Raw genomic sequence first — 9,427 nt, 5'->3', positions numbered from 1 at the left:
GTAAAACTACAGGATGTCAGGTCTTCCCGAAAACCTAGAATCATCCTTGATATAGCATTAGATACTCAATATAAATCTGTTCAATGAATTTAATATCAAAAACTCAGTTTTCCTGAAAAGATTGTTGGATCAGAAGATTTTATGTTTTCATTATTTTCTAATTTTCTTAGGTGAGTGGGAGCGAGACCGAGACTTGTTTACGCTGATTATTGGAGCATAGCTGCTTTACAACGCTGTGCTGGTTTCTGCTGTGCCGCACGGTGAATCCGCTATGCATGTCAGTCAGCGATACGTGTACACACATATCACCCCGTTTTTGGTTTCCTCCCCATTTAGGTCACCGCAGAGCATTCAGTAGAGTTCCCCATGCTATAGAGTAAGTCAGTCCTTGTTAGTGACCAAGCTTTCATACTGATAGTTGGGAGGAAGCGGCTGCTCCCCTGGAGCCAGACACTTCCTCTGCTTTGTCTCCTTCCATCCCACACCCAGCATGGTCTCTGCTCCTGGTCCGTCCTCAGCCCTGCCCACCCCAGCCTGGCTCACTGGGTCCAGTTCCCTCCGGCCTCCTTTGCCGCTGGCTTCTGGGCGCTGGCTGAACGCTGCAGGGAAGGAGGAGGCCACAAGCCAGAGTGCTTCTTCCCTCTCCGTTTGCATCAGGAAGTGTCTTCCAACCCTGGTGTCATCCTCAATGGTCTGATGCCTCTGTGCAGCCCCCGTCACAGCCAGAGCTCTGTCGTCCACTTTCGGTGTGCAGAACCCCCTCACCCATCCGTCCCCCAGCCCAGGGGTAGCAAAGCACCCTGCCACAGCTAATCTCTGGATTAGCTCAGCATCTCTTATTTGGCTTCTCTGTTGTTTTCATCACCTGGAAACAAATTCCCTGCTTTAATTTCCCTCTTCCCTAAAACGGCCTCACATTCTGGTTGGACACTGACTAATATAAATCAGTCGCCTGACTGCTGCTAAGTTGCTTCAGTCACATCCAACTCTTTGTAACCCTCTGTACTGCAGCTCATCAGGATCCTCTGTCTGAGGGCATCTCCAGACAAGAGTACTGGAGCGGGTTGCCATGCCCTTCTTCAGGGGATCTTCCTGGATGGAACCCCTGTCTCTGCATCTCCTGCACCGGCAGATGGGTTCTTTCCCACCGGTTAGTCTCTGTCGGAACCAGAGGAAGCTAAATTACATCTGCAGCTCCCTGTCTGCTGAGTGGAAGAGCCAGCGCTTTGACTCAGGCTGTCCCTGGGATTGGTTTTCCCCCAGGGCTGACTGGCAGAGAGCTACAAGTGCTCCTGATAATCTGGGTCTATGCTGGGTTTTGCTAGTGTCAGTGTTGAGTGTTCCTTACAATTTAACGGCCAACATGTGACCGTCCTCTGGTGCCTGGAGCTGTAAACAGGAGACTGGGTGTTCTACCCTTGTTTCTTGGGGTCTGGCAGTGATGGTTCTAAACCAGTGTTGGATGGTTCAGTGGACTGACATTGACCTTCAAGAGGCAAACCACACCCAGTGACAAGGACTGTAATAAATATCAGTGACTAACGTTGCATCAAGCTGAGCAGGACAGGACCTGGAAAGACAACAATATGAAGGAAACATCTCCGGAAAGCACTCGGAGTGTGCAATACCTAATCAGAATCATCGTGAAGAGTAGGTGTTTCCAGCTACTGATAATAACAGCAATATTTTCCATCATACTGAAGTCCATAACCATGCTATCAATTTTTTTTGAGAATTTCAAATTGAGTCATTATCATAAAAAAAAAAAATTCTCATATACTTTGCACCTGGCAACTCCTTCAGAATATTTACTGTTTTGTCGGAACAAGAGAGCTAGTGCCGAAGGTCTCAGCATTTCACCTCTGAGGCCTCTGGGCCGTGTCGGAGTAAAAGCAATCAATATTGGTTAATAAGCCAGATCAGTGTTATTAGTATTCTTTACAGCCTTGCCATACTTCATTTTATGTACAGAATGCCTATGAAAACTTGGGCTTATATCTTGTCTAGACAATGCCTTACACGGCCATTCAAATTAATAATGTGCCAGAATTATCTTATGCTTAATGCAGCTGGCTCTATATTGACTCTGGAAATTAAATTTACTCCACAGTGGTATTGACAGCTGGGTCTCTGGCATATTTAATGGATCTGAATGAAGATGGGGCTGTATCTTGTGCCTTCAAGCAAAATGTTGATAAGTCATCAGTTTCATAAAAAGTGAGAAAGCGCTTTATCTACGAACACTCCGTCCCTAGATAGATGGCGTCAACGGAGGAGGTGGCGGCAGTTGGCTCACCTCACGGCTGCAGAAGAGAACAAAGGAGCCGATCCCAGGAAGTCTGCACAACAAGGGCTTGCCGGGTCATTAGGTGTACAGTCCAGGCACCAGTGTTTCACAGGAGTCGCTTCAGTCCCAAGGAGAAAAACTGTGTCCCGCAAATTTGATTTGAACATAATGAGAATTCTCATAAATGTGTATGTCCTAAGTGAGGCCCGGAAAGGTGGCTCTCCATGTTTTAACTGGTTGATTTCAGGCATGGGGGGTGTTTGCGGTGTGCTCTGCCCTGTATCATTCGTCCGACTTGAGGGCATTACCTCTTAAGGGAAGATAGTGTAGACCGTGAAGGAGATCCCTAGGTGTAGACAGGTTTGATTTAATGAAACCTACTTGCCAACTAAACTTAGTACCTTTCCTTGGCCTCACCGCCAAAGGTCCCCAGTGTAAAAATGAATAAAAAGGAAGCACATACAGCTTGTTTAATTCCTAGAGCCTTGTCGTGTTATAAAGTTAATTTAAAAAAAAATAGCTCTTCCTATTTTGCACACTTGTTGTTGTTCAGTGGCTAAGTCGTGCCCAGCTCTTTGTGGCCCCATGGACTGTAGCACACCAAGCTTCCCTGTCCTTTACTATCTCGCGGAGTTTGTTCAAATTCATATGCACTGAACTGATGATGCTATCTAACCATCTCTTCCTCTGCCGCCCTCTTCTCCTTTTGCTTCAAACTTTCCTAGCATCAGGGTCTTTTCCAATTTCCCGTTCACATTTTATGCATGGTCCTTTAGTCGCTAAGTCGTGCCTGACTCTTGTGACCCCGTGAAATGTAGCCCACCAGGCTCCTCTGTCCTTGGGATTTTCCAGGCAAGAATACTGGAGAGGGTTTCCATTTCCTTCTCCTGGGGATCTTCCTGACCTGGGGATTGAAGCCGGGTCTCCTGCACTGCAGGCAGATTCTCTACTGACTGAGCTACCAGGGGGTTCCATTTCATGCACAGTAATGTATATATTTCAATGCTCCTTTCTCAATTTGTCCCACCCTGGCCTTCCCACCCTGTATCCAGATTCTGTTCTCTATGTCATAGATAGCAAATGGGAACTTTCTGTATAGCACAGGGAGCTAAATGCGGTGCTCTGTGACAACCTACAGGGGTGGAATGGAGTAGGGGGTAGGAGGTGAGATCAAGATGGGAGGGGACGTATGTATACTTATGACTGTTTCATGCTGTTGGATGGCAGAAGCCAATTCAATATTGTAAATCAATCATCCTCCAATTAAAACTAAAATTTAAAAGTAGCTCTTCCTATATTATGTGTAAAATAGTGTACTTCTGGGTAGTTTTAGGACAAGAATTGGTTTGCGTGTAAGAGTCAGGATTCTGCATGAGAGCTGATTTATGAGTGAAAGTAGCTTGCCCTTGTACCTCCATTTCCCAAATCCAACCCCCAAAATATTTTATTGTGACATGACCATCTATGGCTAAAGTCTTCCTTCTTGTTCAATTGCAAAGGATCCTAAAATGCGTGCTGCCAAGCGTCACTCTTTGGGGTGAGGATTTATCAGTTCCTTTCCCACAGGATGTGGCGTTGCAGCTGCCGCCTGTAGGAACAGGCTCTGAAAGCAGAGTTTGCTAGGGTGAGTGGGTGAAGGCAGGGCAGAGGGGAATCAGCGCTGCCCAGGAGGGCAGACGTGGGTGCCAACCAGCTGTGAGGCCCATCGGAGGACAGCCCAGAGTCAGGGTTTGTCTCTAACTGCCTGCAGATGGTGTGGTAACTGTGTGCGTTCCAGGACAAATGAGGAAGCCTGCTTCCCAAACAGAGCATAACTAGGAGGAAAGGAGAAAGCCTGAGAGGAGCTGAGCATGGCGGAAGAGCTCCCTACCGTGCCACAGTCAAGGTCACCAAAGGGTCCCCTGCCCGTGTTTGGATGTGTGCGTCCTTGGGCCACCTCTCTCTCTGTAAGGGCACAGGGAGTGATTGATGCTGTCTTTTCGGGGGTGAGGCTGCACAGCACGGGGCGCTGGGCGTCTGTGCACTGTGGCATCATGGCATTCTGGAAACGGAGAAGCATCTCCTCTGTGATCTCATTTGATCCTTTTGATGTGGTAGGCAAGTGGCAGATGATGTCCACTTTTGTAAAGTGATGTCCGCGTTTGTAAGTTTCCATAATAAAGCTCCGCAGCTGGAGGGCTTAGAACAGCAGAGGTGTATCCCCTCAAAGCTCTGGAGGACAGAAGGCTGAAGTCAAGGTACCAGCAGGGCGGTGCTCTCTTGGGGCACCCTGCACAGCCTTTTCCAGCCTGTGATGATGGAGGGGACCCTGGCGGCCCTTGGCTTGTGGCAGTGTAACCGCAGTCCTGCCTGCGTTGTCACGTGGCCTTGCTCCTGTGCGTCTGGGTCCACTTTTCTCTCTTCTGATTGGACCCCAGGCACTAGACCAGGGTCCACTCAGATCCAGTAGGACCTCATCTTAACCTGAAGATGTCTGCAGAGGCCTGATTTCCCAGGAAGTTCTCTCTCTCTCTCTCTCACTCACACACTTACACACACACACACACACGTTCTAGGATTGAGACTTCAGAGTATTTCTCTGAAGGACAAATGGCAACCCACTCCTGGGTGTGGTCTTGCCTGGGAAATCCCATGGACAGCGGAGCCTGGTGGGCTATAGCCTGTAGGCTCACAAAGAGTCAAACACGACTGAGTGACTAGGCCACAGCAATGTTTCTCTGGGGAAAACAATTCAGCCTTTCCTGTGGTACCCTGTGAGCCTGAGAGACATCAGAAAAGACCCGGTCACTGTCCTAACATAAACAGTTCATGCTACGCTTAATCCTCTCAAGATGGCTTTAGCTGCATCTCACAGATGCCGGTAGGTGTATCTTTATCATCATTTTCTTGAGACTTCCCATTGATCCATGAATTATTAAGAAGTGTGTTGTTTCAAAATGAAGAACAGGCATTTTATATATTAATGGAACATCTAATTGCCTGATACATGTTACATATCAGGCAGGTTGCAGCCAGCTTGTTAGCAATGCAAAGCCTGACAGCATTTGTGAAAATCAGTCCAGGGGGCCAAGAGTAAAGCTTCCTTGTCACCAGGCGGGCAGGTGGGTTAGAAGCAGAGAGATGTCCCTGCTGAAAGCCTGGGGGAAAACTCAAGAATCTGAGATTCCAAGTTCTCTTCTGGCTGTAAATATTCAGGAACAACAGCTTCCTATATGGCTTATTTGTATAGTATTTTCATAGCCTGTGGTCATTTTACACTGGTTAGTCACCATGCCTACAGAACAGACCCTTTGAAATATGATTTAATTAAAGAGTTCCTTCCCCATTCTCTCATTCTCTTATATTTGATAGGTGTTTTGCATTTCCTTGCCAGTGTAAATCATTCATTCAGCAAAGAAAGTCTCTATATTGTTCTAGGGGTAGGTAAATCAGGGAACACTCTAGTAAGTTAAGAAATAAAACAGTAATATAACTCCACTTACAAAATTCAGTGTCCTGGACATCAAGAAAAGAAAACATCCTGGATAATACTGTTTTATTTTGACACAATGAGAAAGCTTTCAGGGCCAAATTAAGCAATGATCTGACATTGCCAGTGTGTTTTTTTTTTTTTTTTAATCTCCACCCAGGGAAAAATTAGAAATAGAGCACTTTTGTAAAATAGAATCATCCATTGTTCCACCGCTGTCTTTCTTCCGACAAGATTTCATTAATCATTCAAAGTAGAAGATAGATTTCTCTTACATGCATTTTTTAACACTATTTTTATTGGGAGACTTTCCAGAAATAAGATTCCTCACATGTAATGTTGGTGCTATTAATAGACAATTAAGAATATCATGGGGATCCTTGTCTTAAAGCATTCTTGCACCTTCCTTTTGTTTTTGCAATTATATACTTTGAGCGTATATAAACAATTATACACTGTGAGCATGTGAAAGTGAAAGTCGTGTCCAACTCTTTGTGACCCCATGGACTGTAGCCTTCAAGGTTCCTCTACCCATAGGATTATCAACCCTGAATATTCATTGGAAGGACTGATGCTTGGGGTGAAGCTCCAATGCTTTGGCCACCTGATTTGAAGAGCTGACTCACAGGAAAAAAACCCTGATGCTGGGAAATATTGAAGACAATAGGTGGATGGGGCAGCAGAGGATGAATTGGTTAGGTAACATCCCTGACTCAATGGACGTGAGTTTGAGCAAATTCTGGGAGGTAGTTTAGGGCATAAGAGCCTGGTGTGCTGCAGTCCATGGGGCTGCAAAAAACTGTGGCTTGGCTGGTAAAGAATCTGCCTGCAATGCGGGAGACCTGGGTTCAGTCCTTGGATTGGGAAGATTCCCTGGAGAAGGGAAAGGCTACCCATTCCAGTATTTGGGCCTGGAGAAGTCCATGGACTGTACAGTCACAAAGAGTCGGATATGACTGAGCGACTTTCATTTTCACTTCAGTTAGTGACTGAACAACAGCAGCCACAATCCTGCCCTCCAGATAGCTTTGTTTCTGCCATCTCAGTTTGTTTTTTATATTATATCTATACATATACGGTACTGCTGCTGCTGCTAAGTTGCTCAGTCGTGTCCGACTCTGTGCGGCCTCATAGGTGGCTGCCTACCAGGCTCCTCTGTCCCTGGGATTTTCCAGGCAAGAGTACTGGAGTGGGGGTGCCATCACCTTCTCCAATATACATGTATAAATGTATATAAGTATTAAATATAATGTGTGCATTGGCTCTGGAGAAGTTTAAATGAGAAAGTAGATGATTTGCTGACATAGCAGCAACTGTTTATTTTATTAAGAAATAACCAGGATTTGCCTTCTATAAATGGCAACTATCTAATCCAGAATTGTAGTGTGTAGCAAGTTATGATAGAAATACTTTCCTTAGGTGAAACTCATGCTTCAACAGTTTAAATTGTTTTCTATCTGGTCCATTATCTTCATGCAGGACTGGCATATGCCATCTTTATATACTACACATAGTCAAAGCTATGGTTTTCCAGTAGTGATGTGTGGATTTGAAAGTTGGATCATAAAGAAGGCTGAGCACCAAAGAATGGGTGCTTTCAAATTGTGGTGCTGGAGAAGATTCTTGAGAGTTCCTTGGACAGCAAGGAGATCAAACCAGTCAATCCTAAAGCAAATCAACCCTGAATATTCACTGGAAGGGCTGATGCTCAAGCTGAAGCTTCAGTACTTTGGCCACCTGATGCAAAGAACTGACTCATGGAAAAGACCCTGAATCTGGGAAAGATTGAAGGCAGGGGGAGAAGGGGACAACAGAGAATGAGATGGTTGGATGGCGATTCAGTGGACATGAATTGGAGCAAGCTCCAGGAGACAGTGAGGGACACGGAAGCCTGGTGTGCTGCAGTCCATGGGTTTTCAAAGAATCGGACATGGCCGAGCTACTGAGCAACACCGACAAGCTGCGACAGCTGCTTTAACATGGCTTCCTGGTGAAATGTCTTCAGACCAGGCTGAATAATATCGTGAAGGAAGCATGGACTAGGATGTCAGAAAAACCCAATTCTAACCTTGCATATGATTTCTCCCAATTCATTTCCTAGGGCAAGTCCCAACATCTCTGGGATTCAGAGCTCTCATCTGCAAAACAATGGCAGTGCATGGGATATTCCTTGTATGAATGAGATGGGACCAAGAGTTGAAAACTGTTCAAATATTGTTAAAGGGCCAGATACACAAAAGGCATGTTGTCACTATTTGGCTTGGTGTGTATGCATGGTTTTAACAAGGAAAGCTCAGAAGGACCAACATTTGCCCTGTACGTGGGAATGGAGGGAGAGTGTGTAAAATCTGGCTGGAGGAGATGGGAGCTCACTGACAGCTCCCTTCAAACTCTGCTCAGGGGCGGATCAAAGTTGTCTTCTGTTGGAAACTGTGAGCATTCTCCCCTTCATCTTCAGGGGCTTTCCTGTCCCAATAGTGAGCCCTGCCCACATGAAGGGGATGCCCGCTCTGAGGTATGTTAGCATGTCTGTGCCATTATGTCATTTACACTGACCATATGTCGGCGGTATGTACCCAGGAGTTAGTCTTAGTACAAGAGGGTTACACATCAATGGTTCTGGAAAACACATAAGTGAAGAGGGTGTTCAAAGGGCATGCCTCAGTGAGTGTGCATTCCCAGAGCTCGTCTATAAAAAGATTTTCCGCACTTGGTCTTAATTTTCTGTTGATTTCTAAGCTCTACCAAACCACAAATAGTTCTGTGGGCTTCTCCACCAAGCTGGTTTCACAGATGTGGCTGCAGCAGTCCCAAGTCGGAATTACATGCAACAAAGGGAGAAGCTAAGAGGAACGGTGGTGCGCAGCCCAAAGCTTTACACATCAGCCTAGGAAGCCGGTTTGGAATGTCAGGGCCCTGTTAGTGATCAGAACGAGCTACAGATATCACAGGCTCCAGAACACTCATCACAGGAGAGGTTTCGTTCTTTTGTCTCTTGCTTTTTTGTTGCTGCTCTTAATACATTTCTTTGCGAAGATTTCTAGCCAATGAAAAGAAAAATAATATCCGTTTTTCAACAGGGCACTGTAAGTACTAAAGTGTGACTTGCTCCTTCACTAAATTCTTAAGGCAATGTGTTTCTGTATGCCTTGTGGACTACCGATTGTCTGGTAGATTCGTTGTGTATCCCATCTGAACAGCATGATGGTTCTCCTCCCGGTCCCAGGAACTTCCCCGTGCGCAGAACAAACTTCGGCTCTTCCAAGGTTTGGAATGTAACCCTGAGCTGGTTTCTGCTTCACTTCAGGTAACGGTCAGGGGAAAAGGTCCTAAAATCATTTACAAAGCAGGAAAGACACGCGTGACTCTTCCAAAGAGGCCCATCCCAGCGAGTTAAGTGTTACAATGTTCTGTAGCCATCATTCTGTCTGTAGTTCAGGGCTGACTGTCTCAGGCAGGACCCAGGCATCTACAGAATTAGCTGAGCAGTCCTGGGTGACCTCTGGATGCCTGGGGGCAATTTGGCCTTAAAGAAACACTCTCACAATCAAGTAAGTCAATAATACTTCCATAAACATTATGCAGATAATAAATGAGAAAATAATCTGATCCACCTGTGAGCACAAAGGGGAGACTCACTAGCAGTGCGCTTTTATAAAAAAAAAGTCTAC

The sequence above is a fragment of the Capricornis sumatraensis genome, chromosome 18 (assembly GCF_032405125.1).
Source record: "Capricornis sumatraensis isolate serow.1 chromosome 18, serow.2, whole genome shotgun sequence".
NCBI classification, from domain to species: Eukaryota; Metazoa; Chordata; class Mammalia; order Artiodactyla; family Bovidae; genus Capricornis; species Capricornis sumatraensis.
This window is presented reverse-complemented; position numbering follows the sequence as displayed.